General features: G+C 38.8%; 1 protein-coding gene and 1 long non-coding RNA gene across 6 annotated transcripts in view; one reads left to right on the forward strand and one right to left on the reverse strand.

The window, feature by feature from the left end:
- AIG1 (androgen induced 1) overlaps positions 1 to 13,673 on the forward strand; it is a 228,684-nt gene that overhangs the window by 207,081 nt on the left and 7,930 nt on the right. The gene's annotated exons all lie outside the window — the stretch shown is intronic.
- LOC123633332 overlaps positions 1 to 13,673 on the reverse strand; it is a 46,559-nt gene that overhangs the window by 17,879 nt on the left and 15,007 nt on the right. The gene's annotated exons all lie outside the window — the stretch shown is intronic.

The following is a 13,673-nucleotide window of genomic DNA, read 5'->3' on the forward strand; positions in this document are numbered from 1 at the left end:
CCACTGCACTTTAGCTGGGGTGACAGAATAAGACTCTGTCTCAAAAAAAAAAAAAAGACAAAGATTATTATGGTTGATAAAATAACAAGACTAAAATACATGTTGCCTATGAGAAACTCACTTTAAATATAAAGACACAGATAGGCTCAGAATAAAAGGATGGAGAAAGATATAACATGTTAATACTAATCACAATAAAGCTAATGTACACATATTAATTTCAGAAAAGTATACTTTGAACAAGGAAAATGATCCGGGACAAACAGGAGCATTACATTACAATAAATGGATTAATTCAACAAGAGGACATAACCTTTTATGTGAGGCAAAAACTGATAGAACTGCAAGGAGACATACACATATCCACGATTATAATTGGAGACTTCAACAGCTGTCTTTACGCGATTGATAGATCAAGCAGACAGAAAATCCATGTGATGGTACCTGAACAGTACCAACAATCAACTTGGTCTGATTTGAGGTATAGAGAATACTTTATTCAACAAGAGCAGAGAACACATTGTACTCAAGCTTACATAGAACATTTACCAAGATCAACCATACTCTGGGCCGTAAAACACATCTTAACAAATTTAAAAGAATAGAAATCATACAAAGCGCATTCACAGTCAAGAAGAAAATTAAATTAGAAGTAGCTAGAAAAGCCCAAAATATTTGGAGATTAAGTAACACAGTAATATATAACACATGGGCCAAGGAAGACGTGTCAAGAGAAATTTTAAAATATTTTGAACTGAAAGAAAGTGAAAACATAACTTATCGAAATTTGTAGGATGCAGTGAAAGCAGCACATTAATAACATTAAGGTTATTAATGTACAGTAAGGTTATTAACATTAAGTGTATTTATAAATTAAGGTTAATATATAACATTATATGCATATATTAGAAAAGAAGTTTCTAATCTAAGTTTCCAGCTTAGAGGACTAGAGTAAGAACAATTTCAGCCAAAAGCAAGCAGAAGAAATAAAATAATAAAAATTAAAGCAGAAATAAATGGAATTAAGAAGAGGAAATCAGTAAAACCAAAAGCTAATTCTTTGAAAAGATCAATAAAATTGATAAAATTCTAGCCAGGCCCACCAAGAAAAAAAGAGCATATAAATTACTAATATTAGAAATAAAAGAAGAATCTCACTATGGATCCCATAGAAATTAAAAGAATAATAATAGAACATATGAACAACTCCCTGCCCACAAATTTGATAATCTAGATGAAATGGACCAATTCCTAGAAAGAAATAATCACCAAAACTCATACAAGGAGGAATAGATAATCATTATAGGCCTATGTCTATTAGAAAAGAATACATTCTGTAGCTGTTAGGCCCATTCTACAGTGCAGTTTAAGTCCGAAGTTTCTTTGTTGATTTTCTGTCTGGATGATCAGTCCAGTGCTGAAAGTAGAATGTTGAGGTCTCCAATAATTACGGTATTGAGGTCTGTCTTTCTCTTTAGCTCTGATATTATTTGCTTTATATACAATATCTGGGTGCTTCAGTGTTGGGTACATATATATTTAGAACTGCCATATCCTCTTACTAACTTGACCCCTTTATCATTATATAATGACCTTCTTTGTCTCTTTTTATAGTTTTTGTCTTGAAATCTGATAGAAGTATAGCTACTCCTTCTCTGGCCAACAGGTATATGAATAAATGCTCAACACCATTAGTCATCAGAGAAATAAAAATCAAAACTACAATGAGATATCATCTCACCCCAGTTAAAATGGCTTTTATCAAAAAGTCAGACAATAACAAATACTAGCGAGGATGTGGAGAAAGGAGAGCCCTCATATACTGTTGGTGGGAATGTAAATTAGTATAACCACTATGGAGAACAGTATGAAGGTTCCTCAAAAAACTAAAAATAGAACTACTGTATGATCCAGTAATCCCACTGCTAGGTATATATACAAAAGAAGGGAATTCAGTACATGGAAAAGCTATCTGCACTCCCATGTTTACTGCAGCACTATTCACAATAGCCAACCTACAGAATCAACCTAAGTGTCCATCAGCAGAGGAATGGATAAAGAAATTGTGGCACATATACAAAATGGAATATTATTTATCCATTAAAAAGAATGAAATCCTGCCACTTGCAACAACATAGATGGAGCTGAAGAACATTATGTTAAGTGAAATAAGCAAAGCACAGAAAGACAAATGTCATATGTTCTCACTCATATGTGGGAGGTAAATATTAAAAACAATTGATCCCATGGCGACAGAGAATAGAATTATGGTTACCAGAGGCTGGGACGGGTAGCAGGGAGCTGGGGGGGGGGGGGGGCGGGGTGGTGGTGGAATAAAGTGGGGCTGCTTAATGGGTGTAAAAATACAGTTAGATAGAATGAACAATATTTCATAACACAACAAAGTGACTATAATCAACAATAAGTTAGGGTATATTTTAAAATAACTAAAAAAGTGGGATCAGAGTATTCTTAACACAAAGAAATGATAAATGCCTGAGGTGATGGATACTCCAATTACCCTGATTTGATTAATTTACATTGTTTGCCTGTATCAAAACATCACATGTACCCTATAAATATATGTAATTATTGTATACCTATAAGAATTAAAAATAAAAAATTTTAAAATAAGAATAACAAGAAAAACCAGAGAAACAGCTGAAAGAGTTGAATGTGGCTTCATCTGGGAGCAGGACAGGGCAGGAGGAGGAGACTAAGGCCTGCAGTTGGTGGGGCAGGGAGTTTCTGCTTTTTTAATAAAAATATTTTAGAACTTTTCACAGTTTATTTCTGATAAAAATGAAAATGAACTTTAAAAAGGAACACTACAACTTGACTTGAAAAAACACCAACTGATTCCACCGCCCCTCCCTTGTGAGGGCGTTATATTATGGTGGCCTCTAATGTCTGTGTTGCTGCTAGACTGGGAACCCTGTCACAAGGGCAGGGACCACAAGTACTTCACACGCTGCTATATCCACATGTCTGACTCCTAGGCTCTGATACATATTCGTTGAATGAAAAAAATAAACATTTCACAGTGCTAGAAGGACAGATGTGTGAAATAATATAGAGATGGCCTCACTAAGATTTGACACTGGGTGCTGGCACAAGGCAGGAGCTCCAGAAATGTCTGGAAAAGTTGTTCCTTGTTAAAGAAGTTTAGCAAGGACAGAGAGATTGGTAGTGCACAGAAGTACCAGGATCAACGTTTTCATGGCAGGGATATCCAGGACAAGGTTTGCAGTCCTAAAAATAAGCATCTAGTGGAGGGAGGGACATAAAAGATGCTAGAGAGACTGTGAGGATAATTTCTGCAAAATATGGAAAATCATGATTTTCCATTGTGGGATTTAGGACGTTCTTCCTCCTCCCCTTCCAGAGCTAGCAAGTCTGCCGCAGCCAATTCCAGTGATTGGGCCATAGCATTTCCCTACCGACCACGCTCCCTGCTCCCTTCTGAAAGAACACATGTTCCCTACAACATCCAATGTGTCAACTTGATGTTTGGCACCTATGGCTTCAGAGAAGCCCCAAATGATTAAAGTTAAGCAAAGCAGGTTATGAGTTTTATTAAGGGAAATTCAAATTGAATTCTGTCCAGGGAAGCATCACCATAAAACCAGGTAGGCTTTAGAAAGTGGGATTCAATGGATGTACACCATTTAAAATCAGTTTAGACAAGCGCCAGGAGATGTGCTGGGGGAAAATACTCCACAGTAGATTATTAGCCTGCCTTTATGGATAAACCACACTGATATTTGTGATTTCAAATCAGGAAGAAAACACACTCCCTCATTGCCTCATTATAGGAATTCATTTTGGGAGGCATGAACAATTTGTCTCTTTCCCCAGGGATGGGCGGAGGAACTTGTAACCTTGAAAACATTCTTAGGTATGAGAAGTACAGAAAAATATTATATATTTCTGGATAAGGAAAAGCAGTGGAAAGGGTTTTTGGGTTTTTTTGTTTTGGGGGGTTTTTTTTGCTTGTTTCATTTTCTTGGGGTTTTCTTCATCTCACATAAGTTGACTGTGCTAAGACCTTTACATTATCTGACAACTACATCTCTAAGGTAGGAAGTATTCTTTATACCACTTTACCAAAGGGGAACTTGAGGCTCAAAGAGGTTAAATAATATTCAAGGTGACCTAACAAATATGTGGATGAGCTGGAAATTGATCTGAAGTATAGGTGACATGGCCACATAGACAGGACCAGCTATATAATTGGTGAGGCCCATTGCAAGATAAAAATATGGGGCCCCTTGTTGAAAAAATTATTAAGAATTTCAAGATGGTGACAGCCGATCATTAAACCAAATGTGGGCCCCTTCTGAGCACAGCCTGGTGTGACTGCACAGGACACACACCCACAAAGCCTGTCCCAGGTATAGATGCTTCCCAGATTCTATACATTTGGACTAAGTCCACTGAAAAAATTGGGACTTTTTGATGAATATTAAATTATGATTATGCCTTAAAAATTGTCTTGAAAAACACTCTGTTATAAATGCACTGTATATGAAAATAGACTTCTGTAATTTTATCTGTAACTGAGCTAGAGACTATTTCAACACTGCTTCAGATTGGCTTCCTCTGTTTGATATTTGCCTGTGAATTGATGCATTCATTTTCTGGCCTTACCATGCACTTCACTGAGGAAAACACTTTGAGCCCTTTCCATCTAAGCAGAGGTCCTCTGTCCTATTCCCTGGGACCTAAAATCTGTTCAGTAGGCGTCTCAGCAGACCCACCACACTGTGACCTCCTCCTGGCCACGCCTTGGCATGCCCACCACCGCTCACCCCACCTGACACAGAAAGGAGACTCAAGAAACGTTTGTTGAATAAATGAATAAGTACACGAACCCCAGAAAACTCCAGAATTCTGGATTCTCAAAAGTAGAGCACAAACCAGTCTCTGTACAGTCCATACTCGGGTGATATTAGACAGGTAGGTTTCAAGAAAAGGCCAAGTCTAAAGCAGCATTTGAGCCAGAAGTCCAACATGCCCTTGAAAAGTCCTTCAGGTTGGAGGTATCATGAGATGCGCAGAGATCCACTGGGTGAGAAGCTGATGTACATTCCCTGTCTTACCTCTCCCTGGGGCACATGCTCCTCTCTTGCCAAGCAGCACAGTAAATTCCAGGAGGTTAAATGCACATATGATGTTACTGTTTCTTAAGAGGTGAGTCAATGCCTTCTCTGAAGAAAGTGTTTATTGCTTTATCCCTGCAGCGGTTCCTCCCCACAACCCCCCAACCAGGGGAAGTTGTAAAATCTGATCCCCGAGTTTTATAAGATACTCAGTCTTGTGTTAAAACTTCACCCAAAAGTAATTTATCTTGCATCTTGCAACATTTCTGTATCTCACACATTTTCTATAATGAGTATGAATTACTTTTATAGATAGTGGGGAAAAAAAGAAAAACTTCACAGAGCGATTTCATACTTAGATCATTTTTTGGTGCTGAGCACATTAAAAGCTTTCGAGAGCCCCGTCGCCATCCACCACAGTCCCAGCCTTCAGAGCAGGAGAGGAGTCTGGCATCAATCAGGCTGAGCACTGAACCGCAGAGGTGTGTCTCCCAGCATCTCCACTGACTTCACCTCTCTGGGCCTCAGTGTCCTCATCTGTAAAATGGTCCTAATATAGTACCTTCCCCAAAGAGTTGCTCATATAAAGCGTTTAGCACAATGCCTGTCACTAAGCAGTGTAGTTAGCTATTAGCCACTAGTGCATATGAGTCTGTGTCCTATGTAACTTAGGAGCTAACACTATCCCTCTCAAACAACCTAGCTCCTATGTAAATGTGAATAATAAAGCAATTTTTAAATCCTGTGCAAAATAATCTTACAAACTGAAAGCTCATCAGTGCTAAGATAGGTACTTGTGTCCATCCAGGATAAATAAGGGTGAGAGAGCCAGAGGAAGGGATGACATGCCAACCTCACTGCGGCTCCTCTAGGGCCCCCGTGACCACTACAACTCATGATCTATGGGATAGGATGAACCTTGGCTCTGTGGCGAAAAGAGCTACTGAGCTTGACGAGGTCAATTTGGTTTTTTAATTACTATTTATAATTTATGCCCAGTCCACATCCAGAGTAGCTCTGAATGATACATACACCGCTTGGAATCCGAAAAGTTTTTGCTTCCACTTTATAGGTGGAGAGCCAAGCCAGTTTTTTAATAATTCTCAGTTCTTGAATATCCTGTGCTAATAGATGTGGTCTCTTCTTTGGATCATTTGTCCCTTGGCTTCAAGACACCACACTTTTCCATCTTGCTTCAACGTCACTAGCCCACCTTGGTCTCCTGAAAGCCTCATCCTCCTTGACTCAGCCCTTAAATGTTGGCCTTTACCAGGGCCTTCTCACGGGCCCACTTCCTATATACGCTCTACTCTTCCTGGGAGATCTCAGTCTGTTCAGACAGCTTTAACCACCATCTTTTTGCCAACAAACTCTATATCTGCATTGCCACATCAGTCCTTTCCCGACACTCGGAGCCCGTATAACTGACTGCTTCAGGACATCTCCACTTGGATATCTGACAGATACCTCAAACTCGACATGTCCAGACTGAACTCATCTTCCCCTCCAACCCACTCCCTGACAGCATTCCTTATCTCAGGAAATGGCAGCTCTCTCCACCCAGCTAATCAAGCCAAAAATCTATGATTAATCATTAACTCACCTCAGTTCCCTCACTGCCTAAATCCAATCAATCACCAAGTTCTCTTAATTCTATTTCCTGAATCAGTGCCTGTCAAATTTCTTTTACTGTAAACTAAAAAAAACACGCCTTTTGCATCATGACCCAGCCAGCATGCACATGCATGTGCACACTCACATACACATTTACACGTAACTGAAACCCAAGTTTCACAGACAGTTCTTATCATCATTAAATGCAAAGCCCTCTGGTACTTTCTCTTCTGTTCTCTCCTGTTGGTGTTTTTTTAAATGCTAGTAACTAGTGGGTGACTGGCAAATGTTTAACCACTAGCTCTTTTGGAGGCATGGGTTGGGGGACCTGTGTGTAGCATTGGTTCATATCCTTGGTGTAAATACTCCCACCTTGGTTGAAGTCAAGCTTCCAACCAACTAGCTTGCAAACTTCGTAAAGATTTAACAACCATCTCTCATGATCATATCCAGCACACCACTGCTTATGACCTACAGTTTGGTAGTCACTGGTCAAAATATCTCTTAAATCTATCCACTAATTTTCATCCCCAATGCTACCATTCCTGTCCTGACCACCACCATTTCTGATACAATTGGTTTTCAGGTCAGTCTGATCTATTTCAAAGTTATTTAATATTTTCAAAGGCTTTCTATTGTCCACACTAGCATAAAGCCTGTAATTCTTACTGTGGCTTAAAAAGCAACGGTTTAGCTGCCCACCCCTCCTATGCTCGGTCTTGTTTTTTAATTTTGTAAAAAATATGTTCTTCTTAAACATCTGGGAGCTTCCCCTTGTTCTCAGGCCTTTGGACATGCTCTTCCTTTTGGCTAGAAAGTTCTTTCCTCCCATCTTTACTCAACTAATATTTACTCTCCTTCCTATCACAGCTTAAATGCCATTGATACTTTATTCATTCATTTATTCTTCTAGTGTGTGACAGACATTGTGGTAAGTGCTGAGAATACAAAGAGAAGTAAAAATAGACAATCCGTCATCTCACAGAACTTATATTCTAAAGGGGGAAAAACACACTATTCAAATAAAGGTATTCAAATGTAAGTACTAATAAAAGAACTTTAAAAATAAAGGAGATTCATGGTTCTATAAGAACTTGATAAAATCTGACATAATCTGGTGGATCAGGGGAAACTTTCCTGAGTAAGTGATGATTGGTCAATTATAAGTGTTGAGCTGATACATAAAGAATAAATATGTCCAGGTATATATAGTGCCTCATGCCTGTAATCCTAGCACTTTGGGAGGCCAGGATAGGAGTATCACTTGAAGCCAGGAGTTCGAGATCAGCCTGAGCAACATAGCAAGACTCTGTCTCTACAAAAAAATAAAAAAAATTAGCCGGGTGTCATGGCACACACCTGTTGTCCCAGCTACACAGGACGCTGAGGCAGGAGGATCACTTGAGCCCAGCGGTTTGAGGTTGCAGTGAGCTATGATCATGCCATTGCACTCTAGCCTGGGCAACAGAGTGAGTCCCTGTTTCCAAAATAAATAAATAAATAAATAAAACAACTAGTCTAAGAGGTGAGTAACTAACGGCATCAGCAGAAAATTCACATGATGAAAGGGAACATGGAGAAATCAAGGCAGCAAAGGAAAGCCAGTGGAGCAGGAATGCAAGGAGGAGCAGACCAAAGTATGACATGGGCCAGAGACAGGCAAAAGCCACTCTGTTAAGAGCTCTCTAGACTTTGCCGAAAATTTGGGTCTTTAACAAAAAAGCAGTGGTAGGCCATTAACATGTTGAAAGCCAGGATATAATGTTCAGATTTCTGGTTTGGAAAAATCACTCTGGCAGCAGTGAGGATGGATTGGAAGGGGGCAAAAATAGATGTGGAGACAAATTAGAAACTATCACAGTTCTCCAGACAGAAATGTTTGTGACAGAAATTAAGACGCTGGTGACGGAGATGGAAAAAATCTGCATGCCAGAGAGATGTGTGATAAGACAGGGTAATGGATTGACTATGTGTGATAAAAGAGAGGGAAGTACAAAAGATGACTCCCAGGTGCTTGAGCTATAAAAGTGGATGAATGGTAGTACTTTTCACAGAGATAAGGAATATTGGAGGTTTCTGGAGCAAGAGCATGACTTTAGCTTTAGATATATTGAGTTTGAGGTATCTCTGAGATGTGTAAAATGAGAAGTTTTGAGAACTATTTGATAAACTTCTGGAATAAAGGAGCAATTGAGGTTAGGAAGTAAATGTGTGAAGTATCTACATAAAGATAGTGGACATGATGCAATTGCCCTCGATGAACTTATCCACAGAGAATGCATAATATGAGAAAGCTTAGAAACCAAGCCTTAAGGAAATTCAGCATTTCATGGTAGGGTCATGAAGGGTGAACTTACAAAGGGAACCAAGAGGAGCAGGCAAAGTGGTAGGAAGAAACCAGGAGAAATTAATGTCAAAGAAGCCAGTATGCCTTGGTGGAGTATCAAGAAAAGAAGCTAGACTGTTGCAGGTAGAAGAGTGACTACAAAGTTCAGATGTGGAATCAGGGAATGTGGGCCCCTTTTTGGAGAAGATTATCTTTGAAGGGAAGGAGGGATATAGAGTTGTATTTGTGAAGTTGATGGACACTTTTCATTTTTCTTTAATGAAAGACATTGGAACATCTTTATCAACTATGAAAAAACTGGTTTGGGCCGGGCGCGGTGGCTCACGCCTGTAATCCTAGCACTCTGGGAGGCCGAGGCGGGTGGATCGCTCGAGGTCAGGAGTTCGAGACCAGCCTGAGTGAGACCCCGTCTCTACTAAAAATAGAAAGAAATTATCTGGCCAACTAAAAATATATATAGCAAAAAAAATTAGCCGGGCATGGTGGCACATGCCTGTAGTCCCAGCTACTCGGGAGGCTGAGGCAGTAGGATCGCTTAAGCCCAGGAGTGTGAGGTTGCTGTGAGCTAGGCTGACGCCACGGCACTCACTCTAGCCTGGGCAACAAAGTGAGACTCTGTCTCAAAAAAAAAAAAAAAAAAAAAAATACTGGTTTGAAAGAAGGTTGAATACACAAGAGAAAGAAAGAATAATGATAAGTGGACAATTAAGAAAAAAAAAGCAGGGAATAATCCCTATGTATTCATGGTATCTCTACACTTACCCTTTCTTATTCATGGTATCCCTACACTTACCCTTTCTTCATTCTGACTACACCTGTAAGTTTTCCTTTAATATCTGTATTTCTCATTAGCCCTTACTCCATGCAGACAGGAATTACCTCTGCCTCATTTACTTTTGTATCCCTAGTGTGCAGCAAAGTACTCAGAGAGGAGGCATGAATAAATGTTATTTTTTAATTGCACATTAAAGTGAATGAAATTGGAGCCACATTTAATAAAAGAGACAATCCAGAAATCTTATGATACTAATACGTGCATATACATGTACACACACTCACATCATGGTTATTGATTTCTTAGACTAAAGTTAAAATTGGTGTCATTACCTTAAGCATAAGCTATCTGGGCACTAAGACAAGCAGGCCTTAGAATGAGAAAAATGGAAAGTCAACCAAGAACTAAGAACTCCCAACAAATAGATGAGCAAGGCCATGAGTCATCTTTATGCAGAGAATTGAGTCCTGATAATATCAGGACACAAATGGTGAAAGCACAACCTGTTGGGACAAGTGGATGCATCATTCACACTGATCCAGGTGGAACCCCAAATAACAGGACATGCGTATCTGAGATCTTTGATGACCTACCAAGTCAAGAAAACCTAAAAAACCAAACAACAACAACCAAAACCAAGAAACCCTCACTTCCATTTTGGAGACAATATTAAATGCCTCATTTAGGGAAGGAAGTCCATGTAGCCAAAAAGAAATCAGATGTGCATTTCTTTCTCTCCCAGCTTTGCTAGTTTTTAAAACAAATTCTTTATTCTGGTCTTAGTTTCTTTATCTGTGAAAAGGGAATAATCATACCTGATAGGGTGATTATCTAAAGTAAAGGAGATTACATGTCATGTTTATAAGCACCATACTCAGAATAGGTGCCGCTTCCTTGCCTTGCAAGTTGCAGACCTGAGAATTTCACATTTGCATTGGCAGTTCTGACATATTCTCATTTATACTCTATAAATTCTGATATTTGCATCAATAAGATGAGGATGACATGGTATATCTAGATTGCTGAGAAGACTGGATGACATCGTGTGCATGACAGAGCTTTGTGAAATACAAAAATTCACTTAAACTAGGAGTCAGCAAACGACAGCCCATAGGTCAAATCCAGCCCACCACCTGTTGTATTTGTTTTATGACTCACAAACTAAGAATGGTTTTTATATTTTTATGATTGAAAAAAATCAAAAGATGACTATTTCATGACATGAAAATTATATGAAATTCACATTTCAGTGTCCATAAATAAATTTTTATTGGAACACCTCCACACTCATTTGTTTACATATTGTCTGTGGCTGCTTTTGCACTTCAGTGGCAGAATTGAGTAGTTATAACTGAGACCATATGGCCTACAATGCTGAGAATATTTACTATCTGGTTCTTTATAGAAAAAGTTTGCCTACCCCTGACTTAAATATAGTGACAAGGGGTGTAGAGATTTTAGGGGTTTTATGAGATTTTTAAAAAACTATAAGTTATTGGCAAAGTGCCATAGAGTAAGTGCTCAGTAAACAGAGGTTGTTGTTGATGTTCCTTAAATAAAGGAATGTGTTATTAATTCAACACATAATTATTGAGTACATACTATGTACCAGACTCTGGTCCAAGGGCCACAGAATACAGCAATGAACATAACAGACAAAATGCCTATGCTCGTTGGACAGACAGTAAGCAGCTAAGTAAGTATAAGTGTAGCATATTCAATGGCTGGGGAGAAAAATAAAGGGAGGGAGAACAGAGAGTTTCAGAATAGGGGTTGCAATTTTTAGATACAGTGGCCAGGGAAGACGTCATTTAAAAAGTGGCATTTGAGGGGAAGCGTGAAGGACATAGGGAGCCCAGTAGGGGTTGAGAGGGGGCATGAGGAGTAACGTTCCAGACAGGGGAACAAATACAAAATCCCTGAGACAGCGTGCTTGGTGTGTTCAAGTATCCCAAGGAGTCGGTGTGGCTCGAGTGGAGTGAACGAGGGGAGACTAGCTGGAGATGGAATCAGAGAAGTGCTGACAAGCTTAGGTTGGGCCTTGAAGAACCATCTAGGGACTCTGGCTTTTACTCTAAGTGAGAGAGAAAGCAAGAGCACAATAGTGGCATGGCCTGACTCACATTTATTCTGGATCCATCTGGCTGCTCCAGTGAAAACAGGCTGTAGAATGGACTGATTATAATTTTATAGGTTGATTTACAACATCAATTACCACTTCATGGCATTAAATGTGGGGGATATTGCATCTTATCTCCATGGCAATTAATAAACCACTTGATAGGTGCACAATACCACCTTACATTAGTTAAGACAGTACTAGAAAGATAAAATTCTCTCTAATTTGTGAACAAACGGAATATGAGGTATCAGAATCCCATAGGGTACTTCTAACAATTTAATTTTTGCTGCTTCTCACAAATGCTTCAGACTTTTTTAGAAAAAGTTTCTGACTAATTTTGCCTACTTTGTTGATAAAAATCTTTTAGTTTGGACATTCAGACTGATCTGTATGAACCTAATAAATGCCTCTTTGCCCTAAAAGAGTGTTCCTCAACCCACCAAGGAGCCTTTTGAGACATTTTTTCCTAATCTCTACCCCATGACATTTTTTTATTGTGGTAAAATATACATAACACAATACTTATTTTAACCATTTGTAAGTTTGCAATTCATTGCCATTAAACATATTTACAACGTTGTGTAACCATCACTGCTATCTGTAGCCCAGACTTTTTCATCATCCCCAACAGAAACTTTGTATCCATTAAACTATCACACCCTGTTTCCCACTCCCCCCAGCCCCTGGTAACTTCTATTGTACTCTCTGTCTCTATGACTTTGCCTATTCTAGGTAACCTCATCTAAGTGGAATCATATATTATTTGTCCTATGCCTGACTTATTTCACTTGGCAGGTTTTCAAGGTTCATCCATGTTGTAGCATGTATCAAAATTTCATTCCTTTTTATGGCGCAATAATATTCCATTGTATGTATGTGCAACATTGTTTATTCATTCATCTGTTGATGGACACGTGGGTTGGTTCAACCTTTTGACACCTATGAGCATTGGTGTACAAACATCTGTTCAAGTCCCTGCTTTTAGTTCTTTTGGCTATATACCTAGGAGTTCAGTTGCTGGGCCATTTAATTTTAATACCAAAGATATAGTATATATCTGTTTATGTGTTGCATATGTGTGTATATATATTCGTATACTTATGTATACATATATGAGTTTATCCGTGAGTGTATATATACATATATGTATGTATATGTATCTGTGCTTTCTACATAAAAAGGGTAAAATTGTTTCACCACCACTCTCAGAATGAATTTTTGAATTTTTACCTCTGGCGGGGGGAGTGAGTGGTACCACCCTCACTGATAATGTAAGCTCCAAGGTTTAGAGCCTCAGATGAGGTGCATGTATAGGTAAGGTATATGTAAGTAAACTGCTTAAAGAGTGAAGCCATGGATAAGGAAAATGACCCTAAAACACGGATGTGTAAAAAGTAATCTTCATTTCCAATGCAGTAAAGTTATTTGCATAGTATTTAGTCCCCAAAGCTGCTAACATTTGATAAAGGAATGAACTCAAGAATATTTTATAAAACAGTCATGTCAGGACCAAGGCAATGGAGTGAATATTCTAACTAACTTTTGAAAGCAGTGGCAATTAATGATGTTGCTATTAGCACTGAGCCAAAAATATCTCGAGAACACAAATAGAATTATTGCAACTAAGTATGTAAAATAGGAAAAAAATGAAATAAATGTGGTATCCAAAGATCAGAGGAGTGGGAAGCCTGGTACCCTGTAGGTTGTGGATGG

This window comes from Lemur catta, chromosome 2 (assembly GCF_020740605.2).
Source record: "Lemur catta isolate mLemCat1 chromosome 2, mLemCat1.pri, whole genome shotgun sequence".
NCBI classification, from domain to species: domain Eukaryota; kingdom Metazoa; phylum Chordata; class Mammalia; order Primates; family Lemuridae; genus Lemur; species Lemur catta.